A 23,353-nucleotide genomic window follows, 5' to 3' on the forward strand; every position below is an offset into this window, starting at 1 on the left:
GTCATCAGCATAGCTGTGGTAGCTCACGTTGTGCCCTGAGATAATCTGACCTAACGGAAGCATGTAGATTGAGAAGAGCAGCGGACCCAGGATAGAGCCTTGTGGAACACCATATCGGATATCATGTGTCGCTGAGATTTGATTACCACAACTCACAAAGAATTTTCTACCTGCCAGGTAGGATTCAAACCAATTTAAGACCCTGCCAGAGAGGCCCACCCATTGACTAAGGCGATTTCTAAGAATGTTGTGATCAATGGTGTCAAATGCAGCACTCAGATCTAAGAGGATGAGAACAGATAAATGGCCTCTGTCTGCATTCACCCGCAAATCATTTACTACTTTAATGAGTGCAGTTTCTGTGCTGAGATTTGTTCTGAAACCTGACTGAAAAGTATCAAGAATAGCAGGTTTATTGAGGTGGTCATTTAACTGCATAATGACTGCCTTCTCCAGAACTTTACTTAAGAAAGGCAGATTAGAGATGGGTCTAAAATTTTCAAGAGCCGAGGGGTCAAGATTATGTTTCTTAAGAAGGGGTTTAACTACAGCAGTCTTAAGACAGTCTGGGAAGACCTCCGTATCTAATGATGAATTTACTATGTCAAGAATATTATCAATTAGCACGCCTGATACTTCTTTGAAAAACCTTGTTGGTATCGGGTCAAGGACGCAGGTGGAGAGTCTCAGTTGAGAAATTATTTTATGTAATTAGGTAAATCTATCCTGGTGAAAGAATTTAATTTGTTTAAAATGGAGTACTGGGGCTTAAGGGGATCTGCAGTGTTGGGGAGGTATACTATATTATTTCTAATATCATTAATTTTTTGGTTACAAAATACAGCAAAAGCCTCACAAGTTTCATTAGAAGTATTTTGGAGTCATTCCATTGAGTGACGTGGGCTTAGCAGACGATCAATAACACACTGGTGAGGCCTCATTTGGTCTTCTGGCTACATAAAGGACATAGCAGCGCTAGAAAAAGTCTGGAGAAGAGAGCCGAGGCACACTCCAGGGCTCCAGGGGACGAGTTCTGAGGAAAGATTCAAAGAGCTGAACCTTTACAGTTTAAAGAAAAGAAGATGAAGATGTGACATGACTGAAGTGTTCAAAATGATGAAAGGAATTAGCCCAGTGGGTCGAGACTGTTATTTTAAAATGAGTTCAACAAGAACACGGGGTCACAGTTGGAAACTTGTAAAGGGTAAATGTCACACAATCATTAGCAAGTTTTTCTTTAGACACTTGAAATAAGCGACCAAGTAGTGTGGTAGACAGCAGGACTTCAGGGACTTTCTAAACTCCACTTGATGCTTTTAGCAGAATTAAGTAGATAGGACTGGTGAGTTTTGTTGGGCTGAATGGCCTGTTCTCATCTCCATTGTCCTAATAGTTGTGTTTTGGGATGCGGATTAGCAAGCACCTTCCCCCACCTTGTCCATTTGAGGCTTGAGCAAACCCTTCCCCATGGCATATGCCAAATAATTGGTTTCCAACATACCCAGCCTGCACTTCTTAGGGTTGGCTGTTCATCCTTTCAGCCTCAAACTGTCAGGCACCGCCTGCAGGTGGATGAGATGAGATCTCCAGTCGTTACTGAAAGTGACCACATCGTCGAGAATCACACCTGTGTACGTGGAATGGGGACACAGAATGTGGTCCATCATCCGTTAAAAAGTCATCAGGGTCCCATGGAGACTGAAAGGGAGTCTGGTAAACTCAAATAGCCCATCTTGGGTGGTGAATGCAGTTTTCTCGCAACTGGATTTCTCGAGGGGCACCTGCCAGTACCCTTTCGTGAGATCCAGGGTGGAGATATATGAGGCTCGCCCAAGTTTCTCCAACAAGTCATCTACACACAGCATCGGGTATGCATCAAACGTAGTAATCTTGTTCAAGGGTCGAAAAACAGTACAAAACCGGACCAAGCCATCTGGTTTTTGATCAGAACAATTGGGCTCCACCACTCGCTTCTGCTCTCGTGTATAATGCCCATTTTGAGCATCTCTTCCACCTCCTCGTGCATTACCTTCCTTGTTGCCTCTGGCAGGTGATACGGGGGCACATGTACAGCAACACCGGAGGCCAAAAAGACACCAGAGTTTCTTCTGATTAATGTCAGCAACTCTGCCTTCTGGGCCTGTGTCAAGCTCTCACCAATAGCGAAATTCAGTTTGAGCGACTGCTGCTAATAATAATAATAATAATAATACATTCTATTTATACAAGGCGCCTTTCAGAGAACTCAAGGACACCGAACAAACAAATAAATAAATAAATAAATACAAAACACAATTATAAACAACTTAAAACATCAGAAAATCTAAAAATTAAAACCAAACAAAACCACTATAATTAGGAGGAAGAAGAAAAAGCCCTTTTAAACAAATGTGTTTTAAGTTTACATTTGAAAGATGAATATGATTTGATATTTCGGAGATCCGCCGTAATGAGTTCCAGTGCTTGGGAGCAGAACGGCTGAAAGCTCTGCTCCCCATGGTGGTTAAACGGGCGGGAGGAACAGTCAGATGGATGGATGGAGGAAGAGGATCTAAGGTTACGGGATGGAATGGCAACATGTAGAAGGTCAGACAGATATGGAGGTGCGAGGTTATGGATGGCCTTAAAAGTTAGTAGCAGAATCTTAAAATCAATACAAAACTTGATCTGGAGCCAATGAAGCTGCTGCAAGACCAGAGTAATATGGTGAAAAGATGGGATTCCAGTGATGATACGTGCTGCAGAATTCTGGACTAACTGAAGCTTGTGAAGAGATTTATTAGGAAGACCAAAGAGGAGTGAATTGCAGTAGTCCCGCCGAGAAGTGACAAGACTATGAACAAGAATGGCAGTAGTATGAGGAGTGAGGGAGGGACGAATGCGATTAATATTACGTAAGTGGAAGTAAGCAGACCGGGTGATGTTATTAATGTGACATTGGAAAGATAGAGTACTGTCGAGGATGACACCCAGACTCTTGACCTGAGATGATGGGGAAACAACAGAGTTATCAATAATAAAAGAAAATTATTGGTTTTGGATAATGATGATTTTGAACCAATGAGGAGAACCTCAGTTTTGTCACTGTTTAATTTAAGAAAATTTGAAGAGAACCAGGATTTAATTTCAGAAATGCAGTCAATAAGTGAGGGTGGTGGAAAAGAGGAGGTGGGTTTACCAGCAAGGTAGAGCTGGGTGTCATCAGCATAACAGTGAAAATTAATGTTATATTTGCGAAAAATATTGCCAAGGGAAGAAGGTAAATAATAAAGAAGAGGCCCCAGGACAGAGCCTTGGGGCACACCAGAAGTAACAGCGTGGGTTGGGATGTGAAAGTTTTAAGCTGTATGAACTGAGTGCGGCCTGAAAGGTAAGATCTAAACCAATCAAGTGGAGTGTGAGTAATGCCAATCAAAGATAATCTATTAAGGAGAGTGGTATGACAAATAGTATCAAAGGCGCACTCAGATCAAGAAGGATGAGAATAGTGATTAGACCAGAATCAGCAGCCATAAGGAGGTCATTAGTAATTTTAACAAGTGCTGTTTCTGTACTATGAAGGGGCAAAACCAGACTGGAACTTCTCATATAGATTATTGTGAGACAAGTGGGTGTGAAGTTGGATAGCTACTATTTTTCAAGAATTTTGGAGATAAAGGGCAAGTTAGAAATGGGGAAAATTATTGAAATTAGTAGGATCACAACCAGGTTTTTAGTATTGGGGTTATAGCAGCAGTTTTGAAAGATGAGGGAATAATACCAGTAGTAAGAGAAGAGTGAATGATGGCAGAAATAAGAGGGACTAGAGAGGGAGGCAGGCTTTAACCAAAACTGTAGGCAGGGGGTCCAGCTGACAAGTAGATGACTTGGATTTGCAGATGAGATCTGAGATTTCAGAGGAAGTGGGAAGCTGGAAAGAAGAGAAAGAGTGAATAGGTGAGTGTAGTTCAGAAGAAATACAGAAAGGATCTGGACCAAGGTGCTGATGTATCTTTTGGATTTTCTCATTGAAAAAAGACATAAGAGAATTACAGAAGGCAGTTGAGTGAAGGTGAGATGGTAAAGAGTCTGGAGGTTGTGTAACATTATTAAGTAAAGAAAACAAAGACTTGGTGTTACCTGTATTACTAGTAATTAACTGAGTGTAATCATTAGATTTGGTTTGAGCTATACAATCCTTGTAGTAGAGTAGATGATTTTTATACATCTCTTTGTGGACAGAGAGTCTGTTTTTTTTAAACAACCTTTCAAGTTGCCTGCCTTTAGCTTTCAGAAGCAAGTTCAGGCGTAAACCAGGGGGCAGAAAAGGAAAAAGAAACAGATCTGGTTTTTAGTGGAGCCAGAGAATTAAGAATACCGTTAAGACAAGTGTCACAATATGAGACCAGTTCCATGGGAGAGGATAAATTATAAAAGTCCATTTGCGAATCAATTCTAGAAGACAGCAAATTCAAGTTGATATTCTTAATGTTACGAAAGGCTATGAGACGTGGAAGCTTAGGAACAGAAAAGGTAAATTTAGCGTTGAATGAGAGGAGAAAGTGGTCGGTTATAGTGAGTTCATCTGCTGTAAGATCAAAAGGAACAACACCAGAGCAGCAAATCAGGTCCAAGATATGTCCTTTACAATGAGTAGGAACATCAGTGTGCTGCTGGTATCCAAAACTCTCCAGGCAAGATAAAAAGTCTCTAGTGAGAGGGATATTGATATTGTCCAGATGGATATTATATGCTGACGTGACCAGGGACTTGTGCGGATCGTGCCACTCTTTCACAAGGTTAAGATGTAAAATCTGCACAGGCCTCCAACAATAATTTTATAATTCACTGAACTAGTGTGCTCCTCTACTACTGCTGGGCCGAATCCGAAACTTATGTGAGTACGAAATTCATGCAGTTTGCTTTTTTGATATAATTACATTTTTCAAATGTAAATTTATAAATCTGCAATAGCTTGCCAATAGGAATTGGCCAGGCTGATATGGTGGAGCAGTTTAAAAAACTGTTAAAAACACATTACTTTAAAATGGCTCTCTCATAACTTCATTTTAGTTTAATCCTGATTTTCTGTATAGGGTGGTCCAGATCTAATTATGCAATTTTCATTACCCTATAACTTATTAAGTTTATTACATAGAAAATCACACGAAAAATCCCGGACCATCGAGAAGTGTGCGGACTGACGACGTAAAGAATCGTCTTCGCACTGAACTGGAATCGTCCCCACATAAATCAAAGTCATCCAGACGATTTAGATCTGCATAATTAGAACTGGACCATCCTGTATATTCAATTAATTCTCATTATAATTTATGGTAGCTCCAAAATCCATACTAACCCCTACTTCCTCTTCTGTTCTTTTTCCGGTATTCTGGGGTGGTGACCTGCGCCACCACCGCCTGATCAAAGCATCGTGATGTCCCTACATTGATGGATTAAAGGCCAGAAGTCCACGTGACCGTCATCATCAAGGTCCTCCATGAGAACCCTGAATACCATGAGGACTGATTGGGGTCACTGATGTTAGGTAGAATGCCTAGAGGAGGCTGGTCAGGTGGTCTTGTGGCCTCGGTACCCCTGCAGATTTTATTTTTTTCTCCAGCCGTGTGGAGTTTTTTTTGTGTTTTCTGTCCTCCCTGGCTATTGGACCTTACTCTTATCCTATGTTAATTAGTGTTCCTCGTTTAAATTCTTATATATTTTGTCTTTTTCTCTTTCTTCATCATGTAAAGCACTTTGAGCTACATTGTTTGTATGAAAATGTGCAACATAAATAAATGTTGTTGTTGTTGTTGTTTTGTGTCTCCTATTCATGCTGCATAGGTTCCACCACAATAGAGGACAATTTTGAAATCTGTTCCTGGAGCCAGATGACTCGATCGATGAATCTCCGAAGCGAAGAGCTTTGTAAACCCCCGTCCATTCCACCTGAAAAATGTCTAACATTGTGGTCAGCAGCCAAATAGCAGTACGAAAAAACTCAACCCGGTAGATACCTGGGGGACTCCTGAACAGCAAACAGGGCCACCCGCTGAATCATCTGCTTTAGGGTCTTATTAAATCGTTCCATCAAGCCATTTGTGTGGATGATAAACCGTGGAGTGTAATTAGTTGCTTAATGATGCGAGAGATAAAGGGATGTGCCTTGATCAGTCATAATCTCACGAGGGATACCAATACGTGCGAATGTGTCTGAGAGTGCTTTTGCAGTAGTCTGGACATCCGCCCACCGCAGTACGGCCACCTCTGGGAATCTTGAGGCACAATTGACTAACACGAGCATATACTGAAGGGGAAGTGGGCCAGCAATATCTAATCCCACCATCACAAAGGGGACGTCTAAAACAGCCATCGGTACAAGGGGTGCCTAGCGGGGTGTGTGAGTGGAAATTATTTGACAGTCCGGGGAGATCTTACAGAATGGCTCCACATCCCAGCTCATATTCACCCAGTAAGAGCGTTTCTAAATGCGTTCCCTCATCTTTACCGATGACCTCCAAAATATGACTGAGAAATTTTTAAAACCGTCTCCCTATGCCCACTTGGCACCACCAACTGCTTAATCCGCCCATGACCCATGCAATCAGAAATCATCTGATACAGGAAACCGTCCTTAATGTCTGGGCTTGCAAGTGTCCTGATAAAAACCAAGATCCAAGCCTTTAATGACCTCTTGGGCACGACCATCAGCAGTGTGTCTGTCTGCGGAGAGAGTGTCGACCTCATCGAGAGGTTTACTTACCTCGGCAGTGACATTCAGGTCTCTGGTGACTCTTACTATGAAGTCAGTAGACGAATTGGGAGAGCATGGGAGGTCATGAGGTCACTTTAAAGGGGTGTGTGGTGCTCCCGATATCTGGAAAAGGATGAAGGTCCAAGTCTTTAGAGTCCTGGTGCTTCCTGTCTTGCTATATGGTTGAGAGACATGGACGCTATCCAGTGACCTGAGATGAAGACTGGACTCCTTCAATACTGTTACTCTTTGGAGAATCCTTGGGTACCGTTGGTTTGACTTTGTGTTGCTCACAGAGTCCCGAATGAGGCACATGACCTGCATTGTAAGGGCGCGTCAGTTATGGCACTATGGTCATGTGGCGCATTTCCCCGGGAGTGATCCAGCTGATAAGGTCCTCATTGTTGGGGACCCGAGTGGCTGGATCAAGCCAAGGGGTCGCCCACATAACACCTGGCTGTGGCAGATAGATGGTCATTTCCAGAGGTGGGACTTGACCGTGTGTCTGCCTGGGGGGCTGCCAACAGGGATCTCGAGTTGTTTTGTCGTGTGGTGGGTGCGGTAACACACTGTACCAGTGCATGACTTGACTTGTGTAGCCCTCGTCTGCTGGGTCACCCCCCATTTAGCAGGCCATTAAACATCAGCTCAGCTCCTGATTGGTTCTTGTTAATTGGGTTAGAGACAGTGGCACTGACCAGAAAGCAGGAGACAGAGTTGAAGGTGGCATAGTTAAAGATGCTAAGATGTGCATTGGGTGTGATGAGGATGGACAGGATTAGAAATGAGGACATCAGAGGGTCAGCTCAGGTGGGACGGTTGAGAGACAAAGTCAGAGAGGTGAGATTGCGTTGGTTTGGAAATGTGCAGAGGAGAGATGCTGGGTACAATGAGAGAAAGGTGCTAAGGATAGAGCTGCCAGGTAATAGGAGAAGAGGAAGGCCTAAGAGAAGGTTTATGGATGTGGTGAGAGAGGACATGCAGGTGATGGGGGTGACAAAACAAGATGACGAGGACAGAAAGATATGGAAGAAGATGATCCGCTATGGCAACCCCTAACGGGATAAGCCGAAGGAGGAAAAAGACACAATGGTTATGTATTTATAAAATGCAAATTTAAGCAATTTTACAGTTTGTAAAATAAACTCCCAATGGTGTTTGGGATGACTGGCATTTGTCAAATCTGTTCATTTGTGGACTTCTGACTTGCAAAGCCCTCTGCTCATCTCTCATGTGTTGTACGTTCTAAAGATGTAACACTCCTTTGTGATCGTGAGACTCCAGCTCCACGCTTCCTCTTCCAGCTTTGGGAGCTTCCTGAACCCAACACCATCACTAACGTAATCGAATGAGCTGGCAGATGGGGACAAAAAAACAGCTCTTGGAGCAAAGGGAAGGTACAAAGTGCAAGTGCTTTCATTAAAACAGTTCATGTCCTACAAGTGCAGTCGTTCCAATAAATAATCAACAAAAAGGTAAAAATCCAAGTGTTTAATACAACAAGAGTCATTGGGTCAAAAGAGCCGAGCCCAACTCCTTCCAAGACTTCCCCAGCTGACTCCAGTCTTGGCAGCCTCCATCGGTGTCTGCCAGACCACACGGGGTCACTTGTCCTCTCATCAGCCTTCATGCCCTCGAAGTCATCCCTCAGATCCCTGTAGAGGACGCCTCCTCGATCGTACCCACCTCTCCTCAGCACAATCAGTGGGTATGATCCATCCCTAGAGTGCCAAGTCCTCGTGGGACCCCTGACCCCTCACCCCCCCTCTCTCTCACTCACTCAGCCTCTCTTTTGTTTCCTTCTCTCTCATTCTGTGCCAGCCTGTACTTGTATGGCTCCATGGGCGCAGAGTCTCAATCACGCATCGCAGGAAGCCAATGAAGCAATTATGTTTCTCATATATTGTTGTCAGCCCTAGAAGTCGTTTGACAGTCAGTGAGTCAGTCATCATCCGACCCGCTATATCCTAACACAGGGTCACAGGGGTCTGCTGGCACGGTGGCACAGGGGTAGCGCTGCCGCTTCACAGTAAGGAGACCCGGGTTCGCTTCCCGGGTCCTTCCTGCGTGGAGTTTGCATGTTCTCCTTGTGCCTGCGTGGGTTTCCTCCCACAGACCAATGACATGCAGGTTAGGTACATTGGCGATCCTAAATTGTTCCTGAGGTGGGCTGACGCCCTGCCCGGGGTTTGTTCCTGCCTTGCACCCTGTGTTAGGATATAGCAGGTTGAATAATGACTGACTGACAATATGGCCAACATCTGACTGACTGGCGAGTCCTCGTCTTCAGACATTCAGAAGTGATGGACCCCTCGACTGACCAATGGAGGGCCACAAAACGTCTGTGCTCCTACATATAGTCACTAATCAAGAGCTCTTAATACTTAATTGTATATAGCGCCTTTCAATAGTGCTACTCCAGCAGGACCACTTAACAGGTGACACTTGGGAGCCTGTTTTGTGGTGCAAGTGTCCAGGCAAGGGTCTCTTTGTATTGGTGGACAAGTTCAAATTCACTCAGCACAGACAACACTCAAATACAAAGCAAGAATGAATTTCTCAACAGTGGCCGAGGCTGCTACCTCAGGATCAATATCTTAGCAGGCGTCTCTGCCGGGATTCGTGTCAATCTGTCTTGGTATTGCTGCACTTCTGAATACCCGGCTACTCCTGCCGGGGTTTCGTGTCCCAATGGCTGCCACAGAAAGGCCTATGCAGTCTGACAGCCACCAAGGACAGTATGACACCTAAATGGACGCAATCATCAGTCATCGCTAAATGACAACAGGACAACTTTAACAAAGCAACACTCATTAAAGCATTTCAGCCATTAATTATGTTTATTTGAAGGAGAAAGCAGGCATCAATGTTAGAGATGACAACATACAAGATGAATGACTCACATTAGGGTCACACTGTGAGTTGCGTTTCAGGTGACTTTGGGTTTGATTTTTGCAGTCATTGGTTTCTTAACATCAGAATCCCTGAAGTTTGCAATTTTTTTCGTTGTCCCCATCTTCCTTCAATTTTCCTGACATACGCCAAGAAGCTCCTAATCACTGCACTGTTAGCCCACTTTGGTTTTACAAATGTGTGGATTAGCAGACCACCCTGCAAGTCTGCGCTGACGTGTTTACCTGGCAATGATGCGCTTGTAAGGAATTACAGTATATAGGCCATGAAATAGCGGGATTTGACATCCATACATTTCTGCGCGTTCTGTGTCTGTGTAAATGTAGAATGACAGAGGAAATGTGAGGCAAGAAATGCTGAACACACGGCTAAACCAGAACATGTTTTATATGTTAAGAGTAATAACGACGTCAGAAGTGTAGGATGGCGAAGCCCAAATATCCAACGCTTTCGTAAAAGGTCTTTTATTCAAGAATAAAGTTTCAGTTTTTGTTGTGTGTTCAACATTTCTTTCCTTGCATTTCATGATCATTGTAGACACGGAACACTCCTGAATTGCATGTATTCCAGATAACGATAGATTATTGACCCTGTACAACTCCAGACACTTCGCTGCCAGATGAAGAGCCTTGAGCGGAGAGAACGGTGAGCGGGCTGCCAGTGCCCATCGACACATTTACAACACAAAGGCGGTAATCAGCGCAGTGATGCGGAGGTACGAGTTAAATTAAGGTGGCCTGGCATTACAAATATTATCGTGGGCTTCAGGGATTCTGCTGTTAGCCCAGGCGTGATGCTTGGAAGAGAAGGGGCCGTCTGTAGGTGGCAGAATCTGACCGAGTGGGCATCTCTTTGGCAGTTTTTTCTCTTCCTCTCTCGTCCTAGGCCTGGCAGTTATGATGTGCAGTGACTTCGAAAATCCTTTGAATTAATGGGGTCAATCAAACATGCCTTACGTAAGATCGTCACACGCATCAGGTAAAGTTTGGGACAATCTATAAGTTCCAATGGTCTGGCTGATTGTTCATTTAAGTTACTTTGAAAATGAAACATCTTAAAATGCCTAGCCTCCATTTTACATACCGGTACTCTTAAGCACACACACACACAGTAAGCTTAAACCTCTACATTCTAATAAACAAGAACACTCTCTAACAATTTATACTTATTTTTACCAGAAAGCCTGTCTGTCAGTTTTGCATACACCCCAGAATTTGATCAACTTCCAAAATTGGACAGTCTTGGAGAAGTACCTCATGAATATTCATGACGACATTTGTACCCACCTGCCCTTTCAGTTACCGAACATGAACTCTGAAAGCACAACCTAAGAGTCATCATCTAAATAATTCTAAACTCAAAACAGATGAAAGTGTAACACACAGATGTAATATCTAAATAATTCTAAAATCAAAAGAGCAATATCTAAATAATTGTAAAACGAAAACAGACCAACGTGTAGCACACAGATGTAAATCTATACTAATAAAAGGCAAAGCCCTCACTCACTGACTGACTGACTCGTCACTAATTCTCCATGGCAGGCTCATTCCTTACAGCTTACTTACAAGAGTTAAGCAGGTTTCATTTCAAAATTCTACGCGTAACGGTCATAACGGTTGACAACGTCCTCCATGTTGAACTTTCTTATTTATGGCCCCATCTTCATGAAATTTGGTAAGCGGCTTCCCTGCGCTAACCGAAACTAATGTACATACTTATTTCAGTGGTATGACTCCACTGTTGGCCGCCATATTGAACTTCCCAACGTCAGACTCACTGACTCATCACTAATTCTCCAACTTCCCGTGTAGGTAGAAGTCTGAAATTTGTCAGGCTTATTCCTTACAGCTTCCTTACAAAAGTTAAGCAGGTTTCATTTCGAAATTCTACACATAACGGTCATAACAGTCGATAGCGTCCGCCATGTTAAACTTTATTATTTATGGTCCCATCTTCATGAAATTCAGTAGGCAGCTTCCCTGCGCTAACTGAAACCAATGTATGTACTTATTTCAGTGGTATGACGCCACTGTCGGCCGCCATATTGAACTTTACAATGAAAACAAGGTGTCATGGTTGAGGGAAGAGAGCTATCCTGACACCAAGAAATGACATGACTACGACTATAAACCACATTTTACTTCAAGAACTACCTTCACAACTGAAAACATATCAGTCTATGGATCCAGTTGTAGAAGTGGAAGACGCGGTGCACCATCCGGTATAGTTTCTCCACACTCTGACTTCTCCAGGCACTCCCGAGCATAATCTCACTTTGAAGGTTGGGGCACCAATAATGTTACTGAGAAACTTACAGCCACTGAAACTTTGTAACGGCACGAGACTTCAGGTCACATGTCTGCAAAAGTACCTCATTGAGGCAACTATTTTTACTGGCAGTGGCTCAGGGGAGAGAGTTTTTATTCCTCGCATCCCCGTTATACCCTCTGATCTCCCATTTCAATTCAAACGCCTCCAATTTCCAGTAAGGCTCTGCTTCGCAATGACAATTAATAAGTCTCAGGGACAGACCATACAAAAGGTTGGCATTGATTTGAGGCAACATTGCTTTTCACATGGCCAACTGTACGTTACATGCTCAAGAGTAAGCTCAGCGCACAGCTTGGTCTTGTTACAACCGGAGGGCCAAACTGACAACGTGGTATACAAAGAGATCCTTAACAAATAATTATTGGTATATTATCCCTCAGTTTAAAAAGGTTTACTTTTCTTCTTAATAAAAATTTTAAGGCAGTACTTTGCCACTGCGAAGCGCGGGGATTTTCTAGTATCTAAATAATTCTAAAACCAAAAGAGTAATATCTAAATAATTGTAAAATCAAAACAGAGTAATATCTAAATAATTGTAAAATCAAAGCAGGCCAAAGTGTAACACACAGATGTAATATCTAAATAATTCTTAAATTAAAACAGGCCAAAGTGTAACTCCAAAAGATATAATGTTAATAAGACGCGTCGAGCTCAAAGTTGGGCTCAGGTTGGGAGTGTCAGCCTGTAGGACGTGTGGCTGTGAATCAACAGTGACCCCTGCTGGTTGGCCTGGTCTGCGCTGTCTCTTCCCCTGACTATGGAAGATTGTGGGTTTGCTTCCCGGTTCCTCCCTCCCTCAGCATGTTTGAGTACTGAGAAAAGCGCTATATAAATGTAATGAATTATTATTATTATTATTATTATTATTATTATTATGACACACACACGCGCGTGATTGGCTGCTCAAAACCAATAATAACGGAGACCCCGAGAGCCGCCCTGCACTCCCACCCCCAAATTCAGTCACAGAGCTGCTGGCCCCCCTTCCCCCATCCTGTAAAATTCATTTTCAAACCCAAAGAAGAGCTGCGCGTGTGGGGACATCGAGTGAGTGGTGGGGGGTACTGGTGAGTGGTCTCATGGCATCAGATCGCAGATTGTTATGCTGGCGTTAGAACAAAACAAAGACTCTAAAGCAAACGCTGCATAGAGGGGCTCAGTGCTGATGGTGCTGAACGTGTGCAGGAGGGTCATTGTGGGCGAGATGCTATAAAACGACAGAGAGCCAGCAGACCTGTCCAGAAACACGGCTATTCTGGGACTGTAGGGGAGGCTGATGTCAGTCTTGATGTTTTTGTGATACACAGTGTACTGGGAATGAGAACAGCGCAGACTCCAGGACTTGTCGTTGTTTCCGAGGCGACACTCCCAGCCCCACCCTTTCCTGTCCAGCCCTTTACACGCGACTCCGATGTCCATGTTGTCTCCAGTGCACTCCACCTCCCAGTAACAGTAAGTCCCAGTCAGAGGCTCTCTGCACAGGACTTGGGCACAGCGGTCAAATCTGTCAGGATGATCAGGATAGTCAAACTTTTTCCTTTTACGTGTCACCTTCTTGTTCCCGTCAGACACAAAGAGGGTCCTGTGTGCCGTGATGATGTCCAGTGTGAGGGGACAGAAGTCTGAAAGGAGAGAAAAGAAATTCTGTGGCTTGCGGGGCACAACAACAACAATGAACATGAACCAATCAGGAGCTGACTACAAGACCGTGCCATCAACAGTAAAGAGCTCATCTGATTGGACAGAATTAAAAATAAAATTCTGGAATTACGATGAAAACCATAAGATACACCGTCGAGGTCAGAGTTCTAATGGATTCTCCACAACAACCGGTGGCTTTATGAAATGACACTATTTATTGATTGATTTTAAATTAAAGAGGTGGACAATCAACTGTCACACTCATCATACTCATCACAAACTGAATTTTCCTTTCCTCACAATAAACCCGCTGATCCTCATTCTGCTCCTTCCTTTTGTTCTTCCACTTCCTTTGGTCTACTAGTGAGAAGTCAATGAGCCCTTTTATTGGCCGACTAAAAAGATTACAATATGCAAACTTTTGAGGCAACTCAGGTCCCCTCTTCAGGCAGGATGTATTTAGTTGGCCAATAAAAGAGGTCACTTTAGCTGACATCTCATTACATCCATAATGGCTAACGCAGTACCACACCAAAGTACTTTGGTCTACTAAACTTTCAGGTGCATCTCCACAGGTCAGGGCTACATGGAATATGAAAATAAAAAATAAAAATAAAATAAGAACTGACGGACAATGAAATGTTTGTAATGAATTGTCAGCTTCATGATTTACTGGACAGCAAACAAGACGGCCATTGACTGGTGAGAGATGTGCAGTTAATGAACAAAAATTAATCTTGGAGTGAACTGAAGCTGCTCTGTCATTCAGTAGAAATTAACTTTAAAATAAAATAAGACGTATTAAGAAGTGGAACTGCCACGTTGGTCTCCTGATTTGAATGAATGAGTCCTAGAGCTCCATCAGCTGCTGCTCACCGATCACCGAGTCCCTGATTGAATTCTACTGAGCGACTCCAATCAGTAAACTTGTAAAGTGGCCAGAGGACGAGTCAGAGAGGAAAATGTCCGACATTCTGAAAAAGTGACATGGACTCAGTGGGTGCTGGAAATGAGCGCTCGGCTGACTGGGATTTCAGTAAAAGTTACAAATCAACATTTTATCATCTTTTTCTACTTTTAACACAGCCTATCTATCAATCACCTTTCACATCCGTCCATTAATTATATAGTGCCTTTCACATCTATCTATCTATCTATCTATCTATCTATCTATCTATCTATCTATCTATCTATCTATCTGTTATATAGCACCTTTCACATCTATCTATCTGTTATATAGCGCCTTTCACATCAATCTATCTATCCATCCATCCATCCATTTTCTAACCCTCTGAATCTGAACACAGGGTCACGGGGATCTGCTGGAGCCAATCCCAGCCAACACAGGGCACAAGGCAGGAACCAATCCCGGGCAGGGTGCCAACCCAACGCAGGAGACACACAAACACACCAAGCACACACTAGGGCCAATTTAGAATCACCAATCCACCTAACCTGCATGTCTTTGGACTGTGGGAGGAAACCCACGCAGACACGGGGAGAACATGCAAACTCCACGCAGGGAGGACCCGGGAAATGAACCCAGGTCTCCTAACTGCAAGGCAGCAGCGCTCCACTGCGCCACCGTGCTGCCCTCTATCTATCTATCTATCTATCTATCTATCTATCTATCTATCTATCTATCTATCTATCTATTATATAGCACCTTTCACATCTATCTATCTATCTGTTATATAGCGCCTTTCACATCTATCTATCTGTTATATAGTGCCTTTCACATCTATCTATCTATCTATCCATCCATCCATCCATTTTCTAACCCTCTGAATCCGAACACAGGGTCACGGGGGTCTTCTGGAGCCAATCCCAGCCAACACAGGGCACAAGGCAGGAACCAATCCTGGGCAGGGTGCCAAACCACCGCAAGACACACACAAACACCAGGTCCAATTTAGAATCGCCAGTCCACCAAACCTGCATGTCTTTGGACTGTGGGAGGAAACCCACGTAGACACGGGGAGAACATGCAAACTCCATGCAGGGAGGACCCGGGAGCGAACCCAGATGGGTCTCCTAACTGTGAGGCAGCAGCGCTACCCACTGTGCCACTGTGCTGACCCACAATCAACACTGACTTTAATATCTGTATATTATATAGCACCTTTCATGTCTATCTCTCTACTGCTTGTATCACCGACATGCCCCCAGTAGTTTTCGATCCCCACAATCATCATTTTCTGTCATATAAGTGTAAACTGACAACAGTGATTGTCAACTGCCATTCTTTATTCCAAAGAGCAGACTCTTTGCTTTTAATTTCAGACGTACACAATAAAACAAATGACAATGGCATAAACACAACTATTGGGACCCTCACCTGATATTCAGGACAACAGACAAGACACCCAGGGAGTGCCAAAAAGCACCAACAAGCCATGAAATTAAATTATCGGCAAAGATTGGTTTCTAATTAAACAACTGGTTTGGAACAAAAACCTGCAGCTGCTGCGGCCCCTCCAGGACTGACTTTGCCCCCTCAGACCCCCTGTTCTAACTGGACAGCTGGCCGAAGCACAAAGCCAGGACAACTCAGGAGTGGCTTATGGATGACTGGCCCAATCAGAGCCCGGCCTTGAACGTCTCTGGAGAGGCCTGAAAACTGCTGTCCACTGGTGGTCTCCGTCCAGCCTGACACCCAAATACAGGTGTGCAGAGCTGTCACATCAGACCCCAGAAGACTCCAGGCTGCCAAAGGGGCTTCAAGTAAGTCCTGACTAAAGGGTCTGATTGCTTCTGTCAGTTTCGCTTTGCATTGCCAAGTGTAGAGTGTTGCTTGATTTTGGGTTTAAAAGTAAATTGAAAGGATTTTAGAACATGGCTGCGACATAACAACATGTGAAGAAGTCTTTACTGAGGGAGCTGTATGTGGACATATCCTGATTTGATCTTCATTTTAAAGAGTCTCTTTAGATAAAGTTGATAAAACACAACCAACGTCAGGCCTCTTTTACATTCTGTAGTCCATTGTGTAATTTAAACAAACAGAAATGCAAATTCCACATACGGAAAAAGTAAGTGCACCCCTCCATTGATCAGCACCTCAAATTAGAATCACCTGGGGCCTCATGTATAACGGCGTGCGTAGAACTCGCACTATAACACGGCGTAAGCACAAAAGCCGAAATGTGCTTACGCACAGAAAAATCCAGATGCAGGAATCTGTGCGTACTCCAACTTCCACGTTCTTCCGCTACATAAATCCCGATCAGCGTGAAAAACATACAATTTGTTCAAATAAACCGTGGATAATCAACAAAAGGAAGTTGATCGAGTGACGTAGTGTCGGAGAAACTTGAAAGCTCACATTCACAAAATCGCACAGTGCCGGAAATAAAAAGAAGTCACATATCAAAGTCGCCGTGAAAAGAAGAGTTGTAAGCCCACTGTCTGAGTGTCATATGAAAGTTTATTAGGGTACAGAGAAAAAAAGGCACACGGTGGGGAAAAAGCACGAAATGTCAACTTCAATCTCGACATTTCCACTTTAATCACGTAGTTTATTTTGTCATTAAAGTAGAACATCATAAACGTCATCTTAAAATCGTTTAATTAACCAGTTTCTTAAATCACATCGTAATTAAAGTAGCACGTTAAATGCTTTGTTTTGTATTTGATCTTCTATGTGCTCTGTGTGTGTGAATCACTACTTGCTTTTTAAACTGGCTCTCTTCCTCCGACAGGACACAGAATCAATTACATTTGTGATATTACAGCTCTCTGAATAACTAAAATACTGAGATGTATACGTGATGTCATTTTCATGATGATAGGAGTTAAAGCACGTTATTAAACATGTGTTTCACTTCGATTAAATAATTTATTGCAGCAGTACTCAGGGGCGGCTCTTGGCTTGTGGTGGCACTGGGCAGAGGAAGAATCGGTGGCTCCTTCGCCCGCCAATGTCATGCACGGTGGATGGCCACGTCCGTTGCGGACACTGCATAGCCGCCTCGTGCTCATGACACAAGCATTTAACGTAGCCGCCACTGCAGTCCTTGCTTTTCTTTCCCCAAGTAACCGATCGCCATACAATCAGCTCTGTAATAGACGTTAAGCCATCTGTAAGCTTAGCGCCGATTCTTCAAAACGTTTAAAGAACATTGAAATATCTTCGTAGTACATGTTTAATTATTCTATCCTTCACGACACTCCCAGTGAAGAATATAGATTATTTAAATGAAGTTCAAGTTTTATGTGTATAATTTAACAAACATATTTTGCTGCATTTCACCTTAAAAATGATATCGTCATCATATGTAAATACGCGCTTTATAAAGTGGCTCAGGTAGTGCAAGTTTACAGTGGGGTGATTGTACTTATAAGTACAAACCGTTCTACAAGGAGCAATTGATTGAGTGCATTTAAAGTTCTTGGGATTAAACTGTTTCTGAACCGCGAGGTCCGTACAGGAAAGGCTTTGAAACGTTTTGCAGTGGCTAAGACAGCGTGGGCTTGAAGCTGTATACCGATAATTCTCTTTCTGATCAGCTGCTGCTGTGATTCCCACTCAGATACAGTGATAGAAATACTCCGAGTCATGGTATGGTATTTGGAATACTATGGCTGTTCCCTGGACCATTATATTGTTAAGAGTTAATTACAATCAGATGCATTACACTAATATACAATATGCGGTTAGTTTCAGTGTATTTATAACGCCGCGTCATGAAAATAATGAGTAATCACACAAGAACAGTAGCACTGCTTTGACGCTGGGTGCCGCCAGTCTGCAAAACCGAGAGGAGAACTTGAGTACAACAAGGTATGAGGTACCGTGGAAAAGTGCGTGGATTTACGCAAAGTGTAGGTTTTATACATCGTGATTTGAACGTGGAAAAGTTCTTACGCAACATTTCTGTGCGTACGCACCGTTTATACATGAGGCCCCTGGTGATGATGAGGAGGATCTCGTCTGAAGCTGTCCTCTTATTGAAACCTCCCACGTTTAAGTTGGTTTGCTCTTGTTGAAGTGTGTGTCATCACAAAAGAGCTCTCTGAGGCCTTCACAGTGAAGGGTATGGATGCCTCTGAGTTTGGGAAGGAATTTCAAGAGATCTTCAGACAAAAGGTGCTGAGAGAAGTCTCAAAGAAGACCAAAACGAAACCAGAAAAGATCATCAGGGCAACGCTAAAGTCTGTCCTTGAATCCTTAGGCGAAGAGCAGGACGTTTGGAACAGCACAGACAGATTAGGGCTGGCAATCGAAAAATAAGCCAGAATACACGTTGGGGGTCCATCGGCCTGGACGCGTGATTGCCACCGACTCTCACCGAGCCAGGAGACAGTGGGCACACAACTTACAGATTTAGGTAGAGAGAGGACCATTTATATGAGCAGGCAAAGGGGTGAAGCAGCTGGCAAATCCCAAGGGCTCTGCCAGCGCCAACCTCCAAGCTGCCTGCTTTTCTTTTCTTTGCCCGCGTCTCTGATAGTTCTGCCTCTTCAGACAGTCTAGCCAGTGTATGAGATTTAGTGGTTTTGTGGTGGGTCGAATCGAACTGTGCCTTGCGATTTTTTTTGGGTTACAAAAAGTGTGCCATTACAGAAACAAATGGTTGGCAATCACAGCTCTGCACCTTCGCTCCTGGCATGCTAAAAAAGTTCTCAGTGGCAGCTGCCTTGCTTCTTCACACTTCTGTAGCACTTTTGTCACTACTCAATGCGCTCTCCACACAGGGAGGAGACCCAGGAAGTGAGCCCACAATCTCCTCACTGCAAGGCAGCAGCAGTGCCACTGCACCACCTGCGAGGATGATTTGATTGTGTTCTTTGCATACATTCACAATGATACTGTAAACTGGACTCATGGGCATGGATAATCACCACACTTCTGTTTATAAGAATTTTGTCATTGCATTAGGGGCAGTAAGCACTGTAAGCTACAAGGCAGACTGGCAAGTTAAATACTAGAGTGCCACTCAAAGATTCAGTATGCATATGGACACAGGCAGTGTGGCGTAGTGGTTAAGGCTCTGGACTTCAAGCACTGAGGCTGTGGGATCAAATCCCTCCAGTGTGACCCTGAGGAGGTCACTTGACCTGCCTGGACCCCAATTGGAAAGCCATCAGTAATGGAAATCTGGAGCCATTTGGCATTGCACATTAGGTAGGCTCCTTCACTTGCCGTCTTTAAATCCTATTTCCAGTAAAAAGACACTTTCACTCCCCGGCCGCTAACCCAGTATGATCTGGTGACTATCTATTATGAGTCTCTTCAGCTCTTGTGTGTTTCTGTTTCTTCTACCCTTTGGTTATTGTGTGTCTGATATGTTGGGTTTTATTGTACAGCACTTTGGTTAGCCTTGAAGTGCTTTATTAATAAATAAATAAATGTAACCAATGGGGTTATGAATGATGCAAGTTAGTCAGTCAGTCATTCTCCAACCCGCTATATCCTAACTACAGGGTCACGGGGGTCTGCTGGAGCCAATCCCAGCCAACACAGGGCGCAAGGTAGGAACAAACAAACCAGCCCACCGCATGGTTACCTTGGATAAAGACGGCAGACAAATAAGTAAATCTAAGAAATGGAAAAGAGTGGGATCTGTACCTCTGCGGTGGGCTGGCACCCCGCGCGGGGTTTGTTTCCTGCCTTACGCCCTGTGTTGGCTGGGATTGGCTCCAGCAGACCCCCGTGACCCTGTAGTTAGGATATGGCGGGTTGGAGAATGGATGAACGGATGGGATCTTTACCTTTGCCACTTTCCTTTAGTTTGGCTCCATAAGACCCCCTTCTTGCCCCCTTTCCTCCCACCCCTCTACACCTATGTTGCTATGTACCGTATAAATCAAGAAAATTAAACACCCACATACCACGTACTCACATGTGGTAAGGCGTAATGAACCGTGTAATCTGACAACTGTACATAAAAATCTGACTTTTCCATATTTTTAAAGGTGGTATATAATTACGGTACTGGGTGTATATGTAATTCTTTAGGTTCACATTTAACTTTTTAGTATTACTGTTTTGTAATGTAAAAAAAACTGCATGAAAATGCCGCCCTGACCAAAGCACTGCCTGAGGCGATGGCCTCGTTGCCATCTCTAGATGTGACAATATTTTTAAACACGTTTAACGGGCCACGTAAATCCCAACAACTAGCGCATGAACTTTCCCAGGCCTAATAAAGACATCTGGTCACAGTATCAGGAGACACGTTTAGTGCAAACCAAAGACAGCATTTGAGCAGTCGAACCTGAGACCAAGTGTACAGCACTCTGATCTGGGGCTGCGCAGTCACCATCATGTAAGCCATCCTAAAGATAATGTGACAAAGAGCCTAAACATACCAGCAAATCCACCAAGGAAATGGAGGGTTCTAGAATGGCCAAGTCAAAGCCTGGAATGAATCCCATCAAGATGCTCTGGGGGATTTGAAACGAGCCCCCTAGACCTCACACAATTGAAGGAGTTCTGCATGGAGCGGTGCACAAATGTCCCAGCTGATGTTAGTGACTGCGAGACGTTCAGAGGAAATGCCAGCTTGAGGGGTAACAGCAGCTATTAGAGACATGGGGGGTCTTAACCCTTTCACAGACTGAAGAGGTATTTCTGTTCATTTTTAATTGAATAAATTGTGGCAAAATGAAATTTTAATTTTGCTTTATATTTCAATAACCTCACTATTGTCTATAAATACTGTTTAAATGAAGACCAAATCTTCATACGTCCACATATGTGAAAAAGAAACACAAATCAAGGGGTGTACTTACTTTTTCACATGACTGTATATCTGTTTGTTAATTGTAGTTTATATTGTTGTGTGTGTGATGGACATTGGTCTTCTTTCATGGTATGGAGTGTGCTGCATAAATAAATTATCCATCCATCCCGCTATATCCTAACTACAGGGTCACGGGGGGTCTGCTGGAGCCAATCCCAGCCAACAAGGGCACAAGACAGGAAACAAACCCCGGGCAGGTCGCCACCCCTACTACAGGACACATCACCAACGCACCTAACCTGCATGTCTTTGGGTTGTGGGAGGAAACCCACAGTGACACGGGAGGAACATGCAAACTCCATGCAGGGAGGACTCAGGAAGTGAACCCTTAAGGGTCTCCTAACTGCGAGGCAGCAGCGCTACCCACTGCGCCACCATGCTGCCCTAAATAAATTATAATCAATATTTAACTGAAATAGAAAGGCAGCAGATAGGAGAGACTGGAAAACAGAAAGAATAAAGAAAGTGCAAACAAAAAAAGACAAAAGTTAAAGGACTTGAGTGACTTGGCGTAGTCGGCAGGACTTCATTTTTATTGACACTTAAGAGACTCAAGTCCAATGACTGCCTTGGTGATTCACTTCTCGAGTCCCTCTATCCCATAATGCACCAGTCTTTGGACCCCCACACTTCCTTCTCATCATTCACACAACACTCACACGGCTCTTTCTGATGGTTACACTTTGTTATCATAACCTGACCTGAGACATTAAAAGAGAAATTATTTCTGTTGAGATGATCCATAGAGGCAAAGCAAAAACTCACATTGTAAAAACTCGTCTCTGCTTCGAGGCTCAGGAGACTTTAGGACAAAAACTGGAGCTTTATGGCCTGGAAAAAAAAAAAGAAAAGAAAATGACGGAAACTGAAGAAGGCATTGTGTAATGTTAGTTAAATACTTCAACAAGAATCTATACTAATAAAAGGCAAAGCCCTCACTCACTCACTCACTCACTCACTCACTCACTGACTCATCACTAATTCTCCAACTTCCCGTGTGGGTAGAAGGCTGAAATTTGGCAGGTTCATTCCTTACAGCTTCCTTACAAAAGTTGGGCAGGTTTTATATCGAAATTCTACGCGTAATGGTCATAACTGGAAGCAGTTTTCTCCATTTACTGTAATGGAGATGAGCTTCAACGCCGTGGGGGCGGAGTTTCGTGTGACATCATCACGCCTCCCACGTAATCACGCACTACATAGAAAACCAGGAAGACCTCAAAAAAGCGCTCAAGAAAACATGCATTATATAATTGAGAAGGCAGCGAAACAATAAGAAGCGAGCGAGTGACATATACAACCATATTCATGAGTTCTGATACTTCGGAAACAAAGCACGATGTAAACCTACACTTTAAATTAAGTTCATAGACGGGCTGCCGCTGGCGTTTGTAATTTAGTGCCTGCCCATATAAGGCCGTCCGTCAGCGGCAATCCAATAGCAAACTGCCACGGGTAAATATTCACGGGTGAAGGACTGTGCTTATGGAGAGGAAGATGAGATGGTCAGGGTGGTGTTTGACACAAACTCAGCGAAACTGCGAGAGAAAGTTTTAAGTGCCAGGACTAAGGTAACATTAAATACAGCTATGGACATAGCACGAGATGGCACCAGCACAGCTGGGAACCTTCGATGCAAGTACACCGAGCTGCTCACGTGAACTGGCGCAGTGCACAGATAAAAGCAACAGTTCCAAAGAGCTGAACAAAACCGAATTACACAATTGAAAGGCAGCAAAAATATGAAGCGTCTGATAAGCATATTCATAAATGCAGCTACTGTGGAAACAAAGCACACGGTGGAAAAAGTCAATGTCCCGCTAAAGGAAGACAGTGTAAAAAAACCCGTGCATGCAGTTTGTCAGGTCTCAGATAAAGAAGAAGACGAGCTGTTTATTGATGCAGTAAGAACTAATCGATGAATGAAACCTCTTATCTTTACAACGATTGACAAACACGGAATGTAACTTGAACACAACACATC

Source organism: Polypterus senegalus, chromosome 2 (genome assembly GCF_016835505.1).
Source record: "Polypterus senegalus isolate Bchr_013 chromosome 2, ASM1683550v1, whole genome shotgun sequence".
NCBI lineage: Eukaryota > Metazoa > Chordata > Cladistia > Polypteriformes > Polypteridae > Polypterus > Polypterus senegalus.